Below are 21,307 nucleotides of genomic sequence, written 5' to 3'. Positions count from 1 at the left end.
AACCCATCTCTGTCTCAGAACAGTGGGTCAGGCCAGTGGTCTGTCAGGCCAACTCTCTGACTCCTTATTTTATGTCAGAAGCATGATTGCTGTCTTAGTGTTTTTCCAATTTCCAGAAAAGCATATTTATTTTCTTAATCTAATTTTGTTCTTGCTTTTGTTCTGTGCAGCCTTAGGTAGGATGCTGTCTATATTATTGGCTATTAATTTTTTTAAAAGATTTATTTGTGCATACAAGAACTAGGGTACAGAGCCTCCCTGGTGGCACAAGGGGTTAAGTACTGCACTATGAAGCAATCCACAGCCTCTGCAACATGAGTTTGATCCCCAGCTGACCAGGGAGAAACCCACATGGCGAGGCAGACCCCTCCTGTCTCGCCTGCTGCTCACCTCAGCAGTGTATTTCAGTCTGCCTGTTCTATTCCCCACTCTCTCATGTATCCTCTCACCCCCCGCATCTCTGGCCTGTACCCCAGCTCTTATATGCATAAATAAATAAATCTTGGGCCTCCCCCATGGCGCAGTGGCTGAACGCTGAGTTGCGAAGATTCCTGAAGCCTCTGCAGTGCCAGTTCAATCCCCAGCCGCCAGGCGAGGGTCCCAAATGGCACGCAAACCTCTCCTGCCACCTGCTGCTCCCCTCAGCAGTGTACTTCGTCTGTCTGCCTGTTCTGTTCCCGCTCTGGTGTATTCTCTCACCGTCCCGTGCTTCTGCAGTACCCAGTGCTTGTATAAATAAATAAATCTTTTTTTAAAAAAATAAATCTTTAAAAAAAACTGGGGTACAGGCCAGAGTTGCAGGGAGTGAAAGGATTCACCAGACGCAGAGTGGGGAACAGAACAGGCAGACTGAGGGAAATACAGTGCTGAGGTGAGCAATGGACGAGACAGGGGAGGTCTGCTGTGCCATGTCGGTATCTTCCTGGCCAGCCGGGGATAGAACTCATGCTGCAGAGGCTGCGGATTGCTTCATAGTGCTGTGCTTAACCCCTCGCGCCACCAAGGAGGCCCTGGCTATTAATTTTGTAATGTCATTCCAAACCCTTAGATTTCCAAGTCTTTTTCATATAACTCTGCATGGTATTTTATGGTGAATGGTATCTAAAACCTAGATGCCATCCACCTTGTGATTCACTGACTTTATTACTGGTAAACATTAGAAGTCTATCGGAATATAGCCAATCCCCATACAGTGACAGCATATGTTTTCAAATTTCTCAATAGAAAATACTGTGTGACATTATTTTGATCATGGGTATGTATACCTCTGCTATCTTTCCCTCAAAGTAACTTAGGTTAATAATGGAACGGTATATTAGATGATATTTCAAAGATTTAATTTACAAAATCTCTAGAAGTGGGTCACTTTATCTGTGGAGTTTTCCAGCATTTGAGTCTGTCCACTTTGGGGAACTCCATCAATCATAGCTGGTAAGCAGCAAAGTTTCTTTGGTGTTCTACAAAAGTAACTGTAAAAGAGGCAGAACTTCCTAGTCAGTTATAACGCAACTGCTTAAGTAGTCAGTTATTGCTACCAACTTTGGAGTATAATTTGGTTACTGGTCATTCAACTTTTATAGTGGCTATATGCCAAATTCAAATTCTTGTTAAGAAAATACTGTGCTTGACATTTCAACTAACATTTATGTTTAAACAATGTGGTTGACATATTTATATTCACTGTTTTATTTAATCTTAAAAAATAAGCTATGAAATATATTATTTTCTCCATAGTGAAAAATCAAGAAAATGAGTATTGGAATGGTTAGTGACTGTATGGTTATGCAGTTGGTAAGTGATACAGGAGGAGACTGTTGTTCCTATGTGTGTTTCCACCCTTTCTGCCAGATTATAACTCCACTCCATTCTAAGCTGGCAGAAGCTGTAATCCACAAAGTTCTTTCAGTCTCAGGGAGATGACATTGTAAAAAAATTAATTGGCTGGATTAATTAAATCAAGTTTTCCATGCACATTTTTCAAAAATTTGAAGAGAATTTTAAACAATAAAACCCATTATTTTGTGAAGACTTCCCCAGGCAGGAGAGGGATAAGAGACACATAGAACACAAATTGCCCCCATGGAACCTTTTGTATTGTGGTCTCTCTCATTTTCTCTGAGTCTTCCCACTTAAAGCCATCTCATAAAACCCTCCCCCATCCCTGGTTTGTTCTACAGCTTTTCTGTTTTCTAGAAAAGGACTCTTGTCTTCTAACCCACCTGTCTACTTTTCTACCCATAATTCTAATTCTGTCTTATTTTCACCATTCTTATTCTCACCATTCTTATATAATATCACAAAATCTTAAAGAATCAAGCAGTGGAGGACTGTTCCAAGAGCATGTGGGAGATGCTCACATAGTAACTTTTCTCCCCAAAACAAATGTGTAGGAATATCGATGGGGAGGACCTTTTTATAAAACCTAACATTGACTTGGAAAAATAAGAATTACACTGTGCTATTCAGTTTCACTTAAGTTTCATCATCCTTGATAATGTTATGTTAAAGGTCCCCATGATAATTATTTGCACTTTTAGGATAGATTTATCCAGTTTTTACTAGAAAGTGTTCTCAAGTCTTCATATTTACCATCATTGTCAAATGGAGGTTAGCAGAATGGGGATGGTTAAGCATAAGTAAGTTCTTCATTGTAAATTATCACATTAAAACATTGAAGGTTACACTTCTGTATCAGTTAGGTATTTCAATAAAGGCTGGATTACAAACCACAGTGTCTTAGCAGTATACAGTAATAAGCATTTGTGTAGCCTTGGGTCAGCGGGTCAATTGGGGTTGACTGATCTAGCCTGCACTGGACCGAATAGTTGTGACGATCACAGCTGGTTTGCTCCTGTGGATGGTCATCAGTTGATGATTAAGCTGGGCTCCACTGGGAAATTTAGTTCTGTTCTACATATCTCCCATCCTACTTCTGCTTAAGCAAGTTCTTATGACAATAGCAGAAGTGCTAGAAAGCAAACATAATAGTACAAACATTCTAGCCCTTGGTTGCATCGTGCTCTCTAATGTTTCATTGACAAAAACCTATCACATGACCAAATGCAAAGAAAAGGAGTAGAGAAAGGCTTCTTATTAGGACAGACTATAAAGGCACATAACCATGAGCATTGACATGGAATGAGGTAAAGAGCTGGGGATATTGATAAAATTGGCTACAGTTATTTATTTACCTGTTCTTTTGAATATCCTATCAAAAGTTATTGCTCATTCTAGTAGTGTCAGTTCTAGATGCACTCTTCTTTCATTCACCTATCCATTTATCATTCATTTAATACAGTGTTGAGCTCTTTAGACAAGTGTTTAATAGAAACTTGAGTCACATATGTAATTTTAAGTTTTCTAGTAACCATGAAAAAAGTAAAATTAAATGCAATATATTTTATTTTATCAGATATATCCAAATTGTTATCATTTGGGCATGTAATCAATATTAAAATTATCAAGATATTTTACATTAATTTTTTGCACTGAATCTTCAAAATCCAAAGTGCCTTTTACACTTACAGCACAATCAGTTTGCACTAGTCCCATTTCAAGTGCTTAAATAACCCCACATTCTAGTAGTTACTGTTTCAGACAGCAAAGTTATAGACAATAAATTGAATTTGTTTTGGGGATGCAAGATGCCTACCCCGTAGACCTTACACTCTAATGTGAAAGGAGAATAATTTTTAATAGTGTAATCAGTTTATAACATTCTTAGGCATTTGCATTTGTACTGATTTTGGGGGGGAAGATTAATCTTGTTTATTGTTTACTCCTCTCAGATTTTGTCACTCCACTCTGCAGCAACCCCCTTTCTTATTCTAAAAGTTTTCTATTACAAATTCTCTCAAAGAACTCATCATATTTCTCAATCTCCCTAACCTGGTTTAGTTGGAGACATTTCAACATCTCTTTTCAAATCTCTTGGGGGACCATCACTTCACTCCAAAATCTGGCAACAAAGATGTGGTTTGCTACAAAATCAATATAGTAAGGGGATATTGCCTGAGATCTTATTACCAGGTGGATAAATTTCCACATTATGACTTTACCTGATAAGAGCCCAGGATCTTTCATGATAGAAAAGTTGAATGGAAAAGTTGTCTTTCTCAGTGCTTATCTGCTTTGAAAAATTAAAAAAAAAAAAAGCAACAAGCCAGTGGATGGTTGGAGAATGCATAATAAAAGTAGATAAAAGTGAGAATAGGGCCTCCCCGGTGGCGCAGCGGTTGAGCGCTGGGTTGCGAAGCTGCCCGCAGCCTCTGCAGCGCCAGTTCGATCCCCAGCTGCTCCACCGCCAGCGGAGGAGGGTCCCACATGGCGTGCAGACCTCTCCTGCCACCCGCTGCTCCCCTCAGCAGTGTATCTCGGTCCTTCTGCCCGCTCTGCGCCCTGCTCTGGCTCGGTGAATTCTCTCACCCTCCTGCGCTTCTGACTATACCCAGTGCTTGTATAAATAAATAAATAAATCTTTAAAAAAAAAAAAAAAAAGGTGAAAATATTGCTTCAGCAGTAGTACAAGGAATAGCAGAGGCAAAGAATGGAGAAAGTGAGAAAAAAAGGAAACATTAACAGTGTTTACCTATTCTTGACCTGATTAAGCTTACAACTAACTGCCTAAGAGAAAGTTCTGATTTTTCTGCACTAAACTCTTCAAGCAAGGTTTAGCAAAAAGTGTAATTTTTACAAGTAATTATTGTCTACTGAAGTTGCAGATAAAATGTCCTGGCAATGTAAGGTATTTTCTTGGGAATCTAAAAAAGTCTGAGGTTTCTTGAAATATGTAAAACAGCTTAATTAACTGAAAGAGGTTTCTTTTAAATGCTGTGAATCACCTTATCGTTTTTCTCCTCTTTTTTAATCCTGTTTTGCTTATTGCATGATTTTTCAGTGATGATTCATTGCTTTGATTGTGCAACCCATTGATATCATAACCTCTTTGGGCAAATATCCTCATGTTTCCATGTTCCTCTGGTAACATGGAAGGTCCCAGTGATCATTGTTGAATTAACACTCTTGGGGAACACAGCACACCTTTGACTGTCATTTCTGATGAGGTCAATACTCACCTCCAAGCCACTTTATGTAGTTTGGGTTGATACAGTACAGAGAACAACATACTGGATTTTAAGCTCTGAGATGTTGTTTTTACAAGATAATACTGAAAGCTACAGTGGATGGTTCTGTTTTCCTACTAGACACTTTACAAAATGACTATAATTACACAGAGAAGAGAGTGCAAATTACATGGTGGGCTTTTTTACACTTTAAATTACAAAAAATATATTTGTGCATCTACTCCAGTTTTTATGAAGGATTTAAATCAGTACAGCAACATTGGCATTGTGTTTTGCAACAAAGGATCATTTCACATCTTTCTAAATAATATTTTTCACTACCAATTAATATTTCATAGATATCTCTTCTCCCGTCTCTCCATACCACATCCGTCATTCTTGCATTTAACAATGAAATGTTTTGGGTTACTTTATTTCACTGAGATATTTTCAGATGGGGATTAAAAATAAATTGAAAGAGTGAAGCATTCATAAAAATAATGACAAATGAATGCTTTATGAATTGATACTTTATGAATGAAAGAAAGATGACAGTAGTAGGATGGACAATATGAGGTCAAGAGTTTCCTCTTCCTCAAATCAGGAATTGTGCAGGGGGCTTTGATTAAAGTGATAGAATAGGAAGGTTGACATCAGAAACATCATTAATAACTCAAACACAGAAGATGAGAAAAGGAAGAGCTCCACCAAATAGCTCTTATAGAGTCACTGAGCAAAAAATAGAGTTGCTGGTGAAATGGAGTATAAAAGACGGGGTGTGTGTGTGTGTGGTATGTGTAAAAGTTGGAAAATCCACTTAAAAATAATTTAAGATAAAGTCAGTGAATAATTTGAGTCCTCCAATTTTATCTATGAAACCTGCGTAGGGCATAAAACAAAGGAGGTACCACATAAATATTTATTTGGTGGACAACTGAAGAATGTTATCTAATTAAAGTTTGGTAACCATGGATTCACCTTTTCTGCATATTAAACTCCTTCAAACAGAAAGGAGATAAGAATTGGTCAGCCTTTCAGCACAACCTTTAGCACCCTGTCCCTGCTGCCATGCTTCAAAATCCAAGTCTCACCAATCTCAAAAACAGAGGCCAGACCTAAATGGAGTTGAAAGAATAGCACCATGAGCCTCATCTCGTAGTCTTGAAGCATACATAACCTCTTAACTGTGGTCTGAACAGAGAAGTACAAAAATAAAAAATGGAGGTCAAAATCTTACCATGCTTATTACTTACAATTTACATCCCTTCCACCCCAAGGAAACCCCATGCCAGTTTTGAGATTAGGGTCAGGCTATAGATTTTCTTTAGCAAAACGAAAGCCGTTAACATTTCCTAGGAAAGATTGTTTCCAGTCATCAGAAAAACATAAGATCTACATTTAAGACATGGGAGAGTTTAACTCATTCAATAATCATCAATCATCTTCTTCAAGGAAATAGATTTGTCCCCTTTAATTAGACCAACCTTCAACATTTCTGTCACCATAAATTTGGATTGCAGTATCACAATTCTCTTTGTGGTTGCTAAGATATGTTGAATGTAGAGGAACTGTAAAAAAAAAAAAATTAGATTTCTAAAATGTTATAAAAAGTACCTAGTAATATTTTTACTAAATGTCCATGAGCAAATACAGTATTACTTTTAGAAAGCTTAAATTCCGACAGGACTTTTATTTTGTTTCTCCGCTTTTTTCCCTGTACCTACCCTCCTTGCTAATTAATGCTTTATCCCATTTGTATACAGGGTGTCACTGTTTCATTTGTTAAAAATCTAGATTAAAATGACCATAACTGGAAATGAAAGTCCAAATAAATAAACTTGGCTATGTGTGTGTATGTGTGTGTAAAAGGGTCTTTTCCCAGAAATTCTGAATCATAGACTCACACACTAGCAGTACTTAGAGGATGTATATCCAGTGATTTTTCAGCTCAGGTTGCATATTACAAATGGGGACCTTGAGGCTCCATTTTCTCACCCCAGACCAATTGAACCAGTATCAGGGCTTTGGCATTTTTTTAAGCCCGAGTATATTCTAAACAGCCAAGGTTTAAAAACCCTTAATTTAATCCAACTGTCTTGATACAGAGTGACAAATAAAAACCCTTCAGGGAGAAATTATCTCAGGCCATTGTAGAGTTGAGTTTAGAAGCCACATTTCCTAGCCCCAGTTCAGAGCAATTTTCATTACAATCTGGAACTCATTAGTTTTGATAGTTTGATTCATTTGAACATTCCCTTGATAACATTAGGAGAAGGATATAGCATGATGCTGTGCAGTGGTGTGCATTAACACCTGAACTTCCTATATTTCTCAGCATAGTTGACTTCCTTGCCTTTACTAAAAATAAGTTTCTTTGATTATTGTGAAGAGTTTTTAAAACATTTATAAATTTCTTTTATATAAATCAAGAAAATATCTGTTACAATTTTTATCATAGTATCCCCATTTTTAAAGTCATGTGAAGTATGTGTAATTCACTTCTGGAGATACATTCTGAGAAAACAGCACTGATAACATGGGCCTGTTGTTAGCAGTGTTGAAAATAGAGGTAGTTAAACATTTTCCTGTTCCTTGACATCTGTCTTTTCTGTATGTGTCTATCTGATGAGCACATCAAAGTCTAAAATATTCCAATTCACCATAGAATAGCAATACCAATTGTTACATGGCATGTGTTTTATCTTGTAGAGAGATGGAAAAGTGTATCTAAATGCCTCATGCCTGTGCTCAGAAGTAATGCAAATCAGTCTTGTCAGCACTGGGAATAAATAAAAACTGTAGTGGATAAAGGCTAGAAACATTTTTCTCTTTTGCACTTATGCAAAATTTTGTTTGTAGTGATCATTATCATGCATTAAGCATCCTCTGTGAGCCAGACATTCTGCTGTGAGCAGAAGAATATTGAAGGCATAGTGCTACCCTCAACTATTATTTATCAAAAGTAAGCAAATAAATAAATGCAGTTTGAAGTAGTTGGGAGTAAAGAATAAACATTTAAGTAAAACTCAAAAATACAAAAATAGTCTGTGAGTTATGGGTAGAGCTATATATGTCGTACAGTGTTTAATATGAATTCATACAAGTCTCTAATAAGGACTTGTTTTAGGTAAACACTTGTCAACCTGCAATGATTCTGTTAGTAAGTAACAGAAAATCCAACGATTTAAAGAAGTAAAATTCCAGAAGCATCAGTTTGTTGTCTTGGTTCCACTTCTCATCAATAACAGATTGCATATCTGTGCTCCTCTGATTTTGCATTGTGTTTTACCTCATGGTGACAAGAAATTGCTCTAGCTCCAACTTTCACATCCTTATCCAAGACAAGCTATTACATTGAAGGGAGAAAAGGAACAGAAATCTTTCTATTTATCAATAATGCAAATTAGTACCTGGATTTCTTGCTCAGCACACTCCTTTTAGTTTATATGGAGTCCCAAAGCTACTCTTGAGCATTAAGGAAGACTGGGAAAGTGAATGTTGGATTTTCTGTTCTCTCTTTGTGATACATAATGAGGAAGATGAAAGTTGGAAAAGGTTTTTGGGTGATCAAACAGTAAGGTATTTCATTGTTTCATTTTTACCTGTTGTGTTACAGTACACTGTGCTTACCTGTGCATTATACTCTTTTCATTTTCTGTTTGATTTTGTATTTATCTGTATATGTTGCTTCCTCTATTATTTAGGAGAATACTTGCATGATGGATTACCAGTTTTAGAAACTGATTTTTTCCTATTTCTATTAGTTACCATCTACATCTACTTAAACTCATTTAGCAAACAGGCTAGAATTTTGTTTCCCTGAGTAGGCCGCAGATATCAACTAGAAAGGATATCATTTTTATTTATGTTTAATTACACTGGCAAGCATTACTCATGTGAAAGAAAATGTATCAAAGCCCTAGATGCTTCCATGGGTTCTTATTAAAAGTATCACATTTTATCTTTTATAGAGTGTGATAGGGTCTCATATCAAGATATATTTCCAAGAAACCTCATCAACCTTACATTACAAAGAAATTCAGCACCTGCATATCAAAAATAAAATTAGTAATTATATCATTTGATGCAATGTTTCAAAAAAGTAGTCAATTAAAGCAATATGAATTCAACCAGAATCCTCTGCAGACAGCAACATCCTGCAATTCTGACTTCACAATGACACGAAATTTTAAATGACAACAGTGCTAAATCGGGGAGCGGCAAACCCAGGCCAAGTTTAAATTTAGTAACACTGCTAGTTTACTGAAAATAACCTTCTCCATAGCAGATTCTCTATGAATTTCAGATGATTGACTATATGTTTTTGTGTTCTGTTTAGAAATAACCAGGTGCCCAGAAGCTTCAGCACTGGTGTCTTCACTTCTCTATGGCATTTCTGGTGTCCATCTTACGAGTCTTCTTGGCCAGTCTTGAAACACTCAGAAATTAAAAAGAGAAGCCCTTGCTTATATACTTCTTGAAAATTTCCTTCACATATGTCTGGAACTTTTGGAATGAACATTAGGATTTGAAGGTGAGTAAATTTGGGAAATAATTAACATTTGTGCCAATGGTTAAATACATCAAAAGTGAATGTTGAATATATTTTAATGAAATACACAGTGAATATGGTTTGTTGAATTAAGGAAAATAGCCTCTTATGCTCAGTGCCATGGCAAAAAAGGAAAAATAAATAAAATACAAAGTTTAAAAGCAAGACACAGTGATAATTTTAATATCTGATGATCACTTTCACATAGAAAAAGCATGGCATAATGTGTTCTCAAATTTTAAGATACATGGTGGGGGGAAGCAGAAGGAGATTCTTAAAATGTCCATTCAAGTCTGGGATGTGGCCCAGCAACCTGCATTTATCGTTACCACCTACAAATTATCATGATGAAGGTGAGTCTTGGGCCGTTGAGAAACACTGAAATTGGCATTCACAATAATATGCTTTGAATTTTCAAGCTTTATATTAAATGGGTTTTATTTCATTTGTTTCCTTTAGTCACAAGAATAAGGAAGAAAGTTTGATATGATAAGCTTATTGTCAGGTGTCCTATCTCTTTTCAGAGTGACAGACCTGTCTTTGCTGTTTCTCTATTCCATGTAATGCCTTAATTTATTCAGATGTATATTCTTATTCAGCTAATTCTAATATCTAGGAGATGAAAATAATGAGTTTTTACCAGGGTTAGTTAGCATGTCTCCATTTTCAGGGCTTTTTTTCTCTTTCTTTGAAAATTCAGTCTTAGATTTTGAAAGAACAGATTTGCTGACTACATCTTTATTTACTTATTTTCCTTTGCAGATCAAAACATAGATCATGTGATATACTCATGACAAGTTACATACACATTTAGTGAATACCACTTTATGTGTTTCCTTTATCTTATTTAGTAACTTCATCTTTATTACTTGCAATTTTAAGTGTATAAAGGCTTTACTTTTTTAATTCCAGTGAAGGTAGTGATTAGTAAGGACATATTCCAATCTTAAATTATGATGACTCCTTAAAGATTGAATATGGTTTTATTTATTTTTATAAAGATTTATTTTTATTTATTTATGCATACAAGAGATGGAGTGTAGGCCAGAGGTGCAGGGTGTGAGAGTATTTACCAGAGACAGAATGGAGAGCATAACAGGCAGATGTACTGAAATACACTGCTGAGGGGAGCAGCAGGTGAGAAAGGAGTGGTCTGCTGTGCCATGTGAGTTAGCTCCCTGGCCTGCAATCAAACTCATTCTGCAATGGCTTGCGACAGCTTGACAGCACTTGGTAGCACTGAGACTTTTACCTCTGCACCACCAGGGAGGCCCTGAATATGGTTTTATTTTCATACTTCAGAGTGAATCTTTTAATCAAAATCCTTTGGTTAAATTTGAGATTTATGGACGTTGTCTTCTCTCTACGTCAGTCTTTGTGTGCACTTGTTCATATTGTGTAGAATTCCTTGTCCATAAAATATCAAAAGATAAAAATAAGCTCTTAGCTATAAAGAAGTATATTCCAATTGTGCCAATGAACTATACGTATTAACTATTAGTATTATCCAAAGTAAATGAAGTCGTATACATGAAATAAGATGTTTTCTTAAGTAATCGAAGTTAAAAATTTACAGAATTAGATTAACTATAATAATAAATTTCACATGCATTTGTTTTCAGAATTGTTCTTGGTAGTAAGATGGTCATACCTGATGTTAAAATTCTAAAATTTTATAATACAAAAAAATCCTTAAATATGCAAGTTTATTGTTCATAGATAAAGTTCCCAAGTAAGATTTAATAAAGCATTTAGTGCAAACCTTCCGTAATATTTCAGTAAACTAGAAACTACTTGCCCCTCTCTTTCATTTTTTTTCTTAGCAGAGGAGCAGGTGGAGAGAGAATGGATTTGTGTCCTCTAGTGGGTCACGTTCATTATCATCAGCGTATTTATCTTAAATTGTGGCTCCCTAAAGAAAACTTACAATGTAGTTTCGGGGAACCTGAGAGAGGCAAACTCCACACTCAAGAAGCAAAATATACAACAAAAGAATAAATTAAAGAAACTTTATAAAATCATAAAAGCATAGAAGCATAAAGTTTTAGAATGGTCCATTGAGATCTTCTAGTCTTAACCCCTCATGAATAATAGCATTCTTTTCTCTTCCAAACTTGCTGTATAAAAGCTCCATACAAAGAGCAGTAAAAGCCAATATGGTCAGGCAGGACTTATTAACAAAGTGAAACTAAGCACATATTTTTTCAATAAAGATTTCTTGGGTAAGAAAGATATGAGAAATTTTCCTTGGAGATGAAGGTTGAAGAACTGAAGAAAATACCTGAGTCCTTATAAATGTAATTGAATTTAAAAGCATTAGCTATTTTAGTTGTCAGTAAATAATCTTTCATGTAATTAATCCGGAAATAAAAATAGCAAATTTAAGTTTAGGTTTATTTCAGACTTAGTAACTTTGGGTAGCTGATACTGAGGGAGATAAGAAGGAAAAGTGAGATAAAACCTCAGAACAGTAGAGACATCTGGGACCATTCATTACAGGAGAAAGGAGATTTAAGTATGTAAGAATCCCTGTGGAGTATTAGTGTTATTAAGAAATAGTATAATAATAATACTTTTGAGATATCCAAAAAGATTAAAATAGGTTTATTATTCTGAATTTAAGAAGTTGGGAAGTGGTTAAATATATATAATATACTGTAAATGAAAACAAGTTACAAAACCGTATGTGATATGGTCCCATATTTATTTAAAGAGCTATAGATGCATAGGAAAAATGAAGTGAGATGCATCAAAATATTATTAATGGGTCATGCTCAACTGATATAATTATGGTTTTTTTTGTTACTTCTCAGGGTTTGTAATTTTTTGGTGAACCATATTTTATTGTAATTTTAAAATATTTTTAAAGTACTGGGAAATTATTCAGTTTTCTGGAAAATTCACTTTTCTAGAACTAGAAAGTAGTTCTGGGAATGGTTGTATAATAGCTTAAAAGTGAAGCTCTTGCATCTAATAGATTAAACTAATTTGAATCTGAGAAAATCCTGATAATTAGATCCAAATGATTTTTTGGATGCAATTCTTCATTTGTAGATATCACAGTAGAATAAAATTCTCAAGTTTGCCTCTTCATTAAACTCTGATAATTTCAAATTATGAGCATTAATTCCTTAGAAATAGTCTTCATTTCTTGTATCAGGTAATTCCAGTGTGATTTCAGGACTTTTCTAACTATAATAGTTTCCTATTTGGAGGATAATTTTATATGTTTGGTTACAGTAGTGTTAATATGTCTTTGTTCCTTAAATCTCCAGTGTAACATACGGTTAGTCTCACCATTATTACTACCAGCTGTGATTGGCCTATGATTTTGTTCATTCTGTCAGAATCCAAAGTAATTAGCTCTTTAGTTTAATGACAATATTTGTTAATGGGTTTTTAGGGCCAAATTCTGCTGTTAGAGGGTGGGTGGTGTATTTGAAGAGAGAATCTGGTCCTTATGTTTTAAGCATAAGCTGTGCAACTTGATTTCAAAATGATGGTTAAGGGAGTTTGAGGTAGGAAAATGAAATCTGCATTTATCTGAAGTTTCTCAATTTCAAGAAATAGAAAATAAAGTGACAGTTTATATAAATGAATAACAAACCCACTGGAAGTTCTCTGACACAGCTATCTTACCTGTGTCATTTTTTCATAGTTGGAATAGGAAATAAAATGATAATTACCAAGCACACGTTAGGTACATTCTCTTATGTATGACACATACACCCTCTTAAGTCCTTTAAGTACAACACAATATTTTTAATTATTTTTCCCTCCTTTTACTGAGGTATAATTGATATATAATATGGTACAAGTCTATGATGATCATTTTGTACATATATGTTTATAAATATTAATATATATTTATTATATCTCTATATATGATACACTTATATATTACAAATGATTACCGCAATAGATTAGTGAATACATCCATCATCTCCCATATTTAAGAGAGCATAGCTTAAGTTTACCACCAGAAAAAAGTGTTATTGTATTTTTGAGGACAGACTAAATTGCAAAGAACTCTTGCCTGCGTATCACTGGGGTTCAAGGTCACTCTGCTTCCTGGTAGTGGGTGTGATTTGGGGGAAATCTCATTGCCTCTTCTTGGGGCTCAGTCTGTTCATCCTTCTTGCTTATATCAGATGATCCCAGTGGTTCTTTCCAGCTGTGAAATGACAACTTACTGACTTTAAAAGAGTGCTGGGAGGAAAGCACAGGAGGGCAAGGAAGATGCAGTGACTTGAGCTAAATAAATAAATCATTAAATCTTAAGTACTTTCCTTCAGTGATTTATAACTTTCACCTGGAGAAGAGAAATATCTGAATAATTTTATGTACCAGAGACTATGGGCTAATAGACTATTAAAAGGTTTTGAGGAGACCACTTTTGCCAAAACATAAAAAAAAAAATCTAGTGAGAATGGAGCTATCCAACAGAGAAACAGAATCTCCGGGGAGATAATGAACTCACCATCACTATAGGAAAGAAAGTGGACATGGGTTTTATGACAAGACAAAATGGCCTTCAAAGGGTAAAAGCTGAAGGAACTTGTTCTGGACTTATTGAACTCCAGAATTGTTATTACCATGAGCCCTTCTTGAGGAAACACTTAGAGAGCAAACTCCATCAAAGCAAGAGGTGATTGGGCCTCCCTGGTGGCACAGGGGGTTGAGCACTGAACTATGAAGCAGTCCGCGGCCTCTGCAGCACAGGTTCAATCCCCGGCTGGCCAGGAAGCAACCCACATGGTACAGCAGACCTCTCCTGGTTCGCCCTCTGCTCCACTCAGCAGTGTGCTTGGTCAGTCTGCCTGTTCTGTTCCCTGTTTGCCTGTCTCTGGTGAATCCTCTCACCCCCAACATATCTGGCCTGTACCCAAGCTCTTGTATGCATAAATAAATAAATCTTTTTTAAAAAAAAAAAGCAAGAGCAAGAGGTGATTGTAGAAACTACTGCTAAAGAACTGACTGTGAACATTAAATATACTTAACTCTATAACTACATCTAAAATTAACTTGGAGATTAGGATTACAAAATAGGCCATAAAAAGTATATCTTGTAGAACTAGAATAATTAACAAATGTTAAGAGAACATAAAGGAAAGATGTTGGTGCAGAGTATAATTTAATTGTTTTATTCTCAATATCTAGGAATTAGTGGCTATTATTTAAGACTTACATGTCAAGTCATAGAAATATAAGCAAATTTCAGAGTAGAAAAGACACTAGGAAAGGTGGTGTCATTGCATAATTAGGTGGTAAATAATAGGAAGAGAGAATAATTTTACTTTTTCTGACACAATAGGGAAGTAGTAATTATTTTAAAGTAGAGAAGGTCAGGGTTATTATATGAAATTATAAACTTCAGGTATAGATTATTAGATGAACTATAAAATTTATACTTGCAATGTTACAAATTAGAAGAAATGTGTACCCTATTAAGTATGCCTTGTGTGCCCTATTAAATATGCCTGTGTGCCCTATTAAATATGCCTTAAATGTTAGATACAAGTGTTAAGCAAGGAAGACAGACCATATAAAGGAAAACTTTTCAAATGATTTAACAGAAAACATAAATGTTATGATAAATATCTGTCATGTAGTTCACATTAAAAATGTAAAGAAATACATATTTTCTTTAAGAGAAAATGTTTTCAGTATAAGTTAAAGTAGAAGATCAGATTCTAAGCTGTATGTAAGGATACAAACAAAACATCTCATAATATATAAATATCAAATCATTGTGTTTTACTCCGGATAGCAATATGTTAGATATTTTAAGAAGTTAAGAGTTAGAATCTTAATGTTAGAAAGGGTGAAATATAGGTCCAAAAAGTTTTTCTAAGAAAGAAGAGAAACTTTATGGTGAATGTTGATGGGTATAATACATAATAGAGATTTAATCATAAAAAAAATGGCTTCTGCCAAGAGTTTGTTTAGCATATAAACTTAATTTCTAATAACATCCAAGGAATACCTGTAGTCCACATTTTAGATGCTAAACTGAATCAAAAAAGACATCACTTATTATGAGGCAAATCATGTATATTGAAATTATTTGGTTCTTTACATCAAAGACAATAAAAACTATTAATGACATTAAATACTGACTAATGACATTTTTTCATTATCAGTAAAAAGGGGGGTTATGAGCTGGTTTCTTTGCTTTTGAAAAGAAAGCAAGCTTCCACTAAAACGTAAAGGTATGTATTAAACTTTTGAATTAAAACTACTTGGTTTGAAGGAAAGTGTGTTGTTTCCCCCAACCCAACAGGTATTCTTAACAGCAGGGTATAATTTCAGTTTTTGCAGTCAAGAGGTTTCTGCTGAGTCAAAATTCTCGTTCACTTTAGGAATGCAAATCATAATAATTTTCCTATCCTCCTCACAGCAGGTTTCCTGCCTCCATTTTGCAAACTCCTAAATTTAGTAGGAAACAACAGGTAACTTCAGTTCCAGGTTAACAGATCCTTCAGACATATTCCCACTAACTCAACAGTTATAAATGCAAAGCCTCTTAGCCTCAAATGTGACATGGAATACAACTGAATTGTATTTCTAATGTAAAACCTATTTCTAATAAATACATGGTGGTTTATGGTAGCAAACTTTGTAGAGCATGAAAAAGTATGAGTGAAAAAACTTGTTTTTTCTGCTATAAATTTGTGAGGAAATATCATGCATGCTGACATGTGACACCCCTATTAAACTAAAGGGAGAAGAATATTCAAAAGTGAAAATTTAATTCATTGACCTCAATGACATATTATTTCATAAAAAATTGAAGGAAGTTATATTTTATAATAGTGTTTTCCCTAGGTAGCACTGTTTTCTAGTTTATATAAATTTTTTTCTCTCAACTATGCCTTAAACATTTGTGTCAGAATTTCCTTACATTGTTTGATAAAGATTGCTCAAATGTTATCTTTTGTCTGTTGACATTAGAATAATAACTATAAATACAAGTTAAACATGCTTTATAATATGCAATATAATATGTGTTGTATATTATGTAAAACACACATTACTACAATGTAGGTCACTATGATATTGGGCTTATCCTTTGTATAAGAACATTCTAGATGGCAGTTTCAAGTTGGCTAAAATCAAATGGATGAGATGGGCCTCTGAGCCAATATTTCCAAGCACAGATGACTCCATCTGAACATCTTTATGATCATGCTCAGCTAATTTACTTTGGTCTTCCATTAATTGCTCTTCTTTCATGAGCAAGGTACATTTGAACCTTAGAATGACAATTACATTATCATTTTGTACTGAGAATCAAGATGTATACCTGGATATATTCTAATATGACCTAATGAGAACATCATTTCTTTTTCATTTAGTATTTGGTTAGTAGCTACAAAATGTCAGGTTGTTCTAGTACTTAAGATGCTTCAGTGAACAGGGCATGTATTTATCATAGCAATTAAGTGGATTCTGTAGTGTCATAGACTCTGTGTGGAATGAAAGAAAGAAACAGATTAAAGATAAGTCAGGGAGAGTATGATGTGCCATGACAGGATTCAGGGAGATAGGATCAGAGCTGGTCCTATTTGTAGCGGTTCTTCTTGTAGCTGTTTTTCTGTGTTCAGTTTGGTTTTCCTAAAATAAGAATATATGTATTGAACATGGAGAGTAGAGTCATCATTAACTGTTGTCCAAATTTTCTTTTTAATGATAAGCTTTAATCATTGGCATTCATACTTGAGATTCTTACCTTAGGGTTTCCCCAAATTAAAGCAATCAACTACATGTGTTTATGAACTTTTAGCTTCAGAGTTCTTTGCTTGTTTCGTTTTTTTTTTTTAATTATGGATAGTCTAAATAACAAATGTTATCCAAGTATTGCTGTGAAATTTCCAAAGGGGTCAAATAGTAAAGAATATAAAATGATATTATATTTAAATTTATTTTTTTCCAGTTAGTTTATAATCCATGGAGTAATTTTAAATTATACTATCACTTATAACCATAATCTTTGTTAGTAATGTTAAACAGTGTTAAGTTAGTTCAGAAAGGCCCAAAAGTCAGGTGAAACTGTGTTAACTTTTAGAATTAACATAGGCTTTGAAAGCATCTAGTTATGGACCCTTTACATATAAAATTATTACTTGACTCCCAGAAAAATGAGGATTGGACTCTAAATCTAAGTACATATTTTTAAAATAGAACCTACAGTCATTTCTAATATAGCACATTTTGTAATGCCACTTTAAGAATTATCTTTACGTTAATAACCATGTACATCCCTAACTACCAGTGCTATGGAATCAAAGCCTGTTTGAGTTGGAAGTGCTCCCAGAAATTCTAGCCTTTGTTTCACAGCTGTGAAAACTAAGCCCCTAAGAAGGTAAGTAACTTGTGCAGGTTAGGTGGGATCAGGTCCAGGAAGCCAGTTAGTGAATCCGTTCTTTAAAACACCAAACCAAGCATTTCCTGGTTTATAATTCTACCTGAGATTTTTCATTGTTTATTATTAAGGTTCTCTTTAGTAAAGAAAAAAGAGTTGACCATACCTCTGAATTTATGAATCTTTGAAATTACTTACCTATTAATGAACCTGTAAAGTACAAATGAAATACTACTGTATCCTTTTTTTTTTTCATTGAATTATGGGAGGAGAAAATTAAAAGAGTAAAGTGCTGAGTTTAGAAAACAGCTTAAGTAACATCTGGGCCCTGGTCTCCTCAGAGTCCTTAGAAAATGATACACAGTCATATGAGAACTCTCTTTCCCTCATAAGGGAAAATTATGAAACTCACTGGAAAATAATTTCTGTAGATTTAATAGGGCAGAGAGGCAATATATTCGAAACACAAAGAAAAGTAAAAAAACTCAGCCTGCTAAGCCTAGGGAATTTCATATGCAAAAAAGTTGAAGCAATATCAGTTAATTTTCTAAGACAGTTTTTAGTTTAAACATTATAATACATCTTAAAATGTTATACCTTTGGTTCTTGTAAATGGATTATAAATTTGCTTGAATTGCATATATAACAATAGTTTTATATAATGATAAAATTGGGGTTTCTCATAGTAGATTTTTCATGTATATTACCAGCATACCATTTCTTAAACCAATGTATAGAAATTTTTAGTAAATTAAAAAGTATGTATAATATTAGATATATGGTTCTAAATGATTGATGAGGATGGTTATGGAAAACAGCTGTAAACACACAGGGTCCAGAAGACTTACTACTTCATGAAATTATCAAGGTTTTGATGGCTTTGTGTGATAGTGAATGAATCAGAAAATGAATTTACCCAGTGTTAATTTCTATTATTGTGTACTTATAAATCATATAAGACTAACAAACTAAAAACTAGATCTTCTATCAGCTCCAATATCTATGATAAAGTTCAGTTAAAGTCTTCTATAAAGAAGTAAATTTAATTGAAAATTGTAATTTAAAACTATTTGATTATTTTAAATGTGATGGCTGATTATTAGTATTCTAGGGTGAGACATTAGTTTAATCATTATTTTCAACAATAACAAAAAAGATGTTCAAGAAAATATAAGGCTAATATATTTCAGATTACAGTAGGAAAATAATTATAAAAATAACAGATTTATACTGAGTTTTGAGTGATTAAGTTTGCCTGAAGTCCTTTGTGATGTCCTTGGAATTTTCTGTCTTCTTTTTCATGCTCCCCTCTGCTATGAATATTTATGTGTTCTAGAAGGCAGCAACAACTTTTACATATTATTTTCCCAAAGGAATATTCTTTTCCATTTTTAATCACTTAATAGATGAATTGTTCCCTTATAACCAAGGGAATTAGAGAGGTAGCAGACTTCCTTCTGTGTAAGCCTGTATGGTCCAAGAGTAATTTGGTTTGTGTCTGGGCTGAGTAAAATTGAACATACCTTTGCCTTTCATTGCCTTTTCATGCATTATGTAAGTTGATAAAAATAAAAGTAATGTGATTGGAAGCATGGTTTGATAGATAATATCATATAATGAAATATCCAAATACAGGATAGGAATAATGCCTTGGGGCACCACAATTATTGTAAATGAGTATTTTTGCATTTACACATTTTCTCTGGAGTCTAGACTTGCAAATAATAATCACTCATTGTGGAAAATATAATTGTTTTTAAAACATTCTACTTAACCACTCTAAAGAAATGCCAAATGCAGTTTCCTCCTGCAAAGAGCTTTCAATATATTTGAGCAAATAAAGCACAGAGGAATAAGAAATCAGATTACAAGCAAGTTAATAATCAATAGAAATTCCTTTAAGGATCGACATGGCCATTATAAATTCCCTTTCTATATTTCTAATGCAAATAAGTCTAGTGCTTGCAAAAGAGCACCAAAAAGTTGTACTTATGTTTTGACAGATTATATTTCCTAATGATTTGAACTCTGAACAGGAAAATTAAGTGCTTGTTTCTGATCTGGGATCAAAAAAATACACTTTCATATTAGCCCTAATCAAGGCTTTGCAGTTCTCATTTCTTTAGAGGAGGCTGTCTAAATCCTAGCTTATTCCCAGCTCATCAGGAAAGTCATCTTTCCTTCAAAACTTCATAGCTACTGAAAGCCTTAATCTTTCAACCAAAATTTTCCCTTTCCAAAAGGACCAAATTTTTCAACACTGAAGTTTTGAGTGGTGTTTAGTTTCTAAAGAAAATTATTCATACGAATTCATGGTTGGGTAAATGCCCAAGACATTTGTCCCTGAAACTAGAAATGCCTAGTGTCTCAGGAAAAGGGAAGAAAATATTCCTTTTTACTTTGTTTCCCACTTTGAGATGGAGAACCAGCACTATGAAAAGCAAAATTTTTCAAAATGTGTGTTGTTTCATGTGTAGAAGAATAATACAGGAAGGTAGCTTGTTATTCAGGCTAATCCAAAACTCATTTTAATGCAGAAGAATAAAAGGCGGGTCCCCCTTTTTCTAGGGTAGAGGTAGAGTCAGGTTAGTGGTAAAGTGGATTTCTTGATAATGTAAAAGTTGGGGTAGAATAGTAATTAAGAATGTGATCTTTGGAGTCATATCACCTAAATTCAAATCCCTTGTACTACTTACTAGCTATGTAACCTTTTGTACCTTCAACTGAGGCTCAGTTTCTTCATATGTAAGTCAGATGCTATTATTGCCAACATCTTAGGATCATTGTAATTAAAGGAGATGAGTCAGGTAAAGTACTTAGTAATGCTCAATAAATGTAGGTTATTTGCATTTCTCCTATTACACAAGACTTTCCTTGCTTTCTCAAAAAACAAATCTTGTCAAACAACACTTTGAAGCCTGATTGTTTCTTCATGTTCATAGTACCCATTAACTTAAAAATGAAACTATAAATATATAACTTTATATAATTATATGACTATGAATATATGTTGTGTGTATATACATGAACATAGAAGAATTATGAGAATATTCAAGTTTGTTTAATAGAATTCATTCATTCTTGGGATAATGAATGGTTGCTTTAAATCTCCAGCTTTGGAACAGGATTTAAATGGCAACCTAATAGCTTTGTCATCATAACCACATAAAAGGTCTGGCATGATGTGTAAATTTGTGCATATGGGCACGGTTGGCAAGGCCTCTGACTTGAAATCAAAACCACCCAACAAGTTGTTTCATCAAAACAGTGCCTGGAAATATTTGTGTTTTACTGCAAGATCGTTGGCTTTCCAGCTAACCCCGTTAG

General features: G+C 34.3%; 1 protein-coding gene across 3 annotated transcripts in view; it reads left to right on the top strand.

The window, feature by feature from the left end:
- The window catches only part of HS3ST5 (heparan sulfate-glucosamine 3-sulfotransferase 5), a 228,634-nt gene that overhangs the window by 79,895 nt on the left and 127,432 nt on the right, over nt 1–21,307 (top strand). For all 3 annotated transcript variants that reach the window (XM_037520261.1, XM_037520260.1, XM_054699117.1), the window contains exon 2: nt 9,403–9,597. The gene's annotated coding sequence lies outside the window, so the exon portion shown is untranslated. The remainder of the gene's footprint in view (nt 1–9,402; nt 9,598–21,307) is intronic.

Source organism: Talpa occidentalis, unplaced genomic scaffold (assembly GCF_014898055.3).
Source record: "Talpa occidentalis isolate TD23 unplaced genomic scaffold, MPIMG_talOcc4v2.1 talOcc4.2, whole genome shotgun sequence".
Lineage (NCBI taxonomy): Eukaryota > Metazoa > Chordata > Mammalia > Eulipotyphla > Talpidae > Talpa > Talpa occidentalis.
The sequence above is the reverse complement of the archived record's forward strand: the minus strand, read 5'-3'. Positions and strand labels throughout refer to the sequence as shown.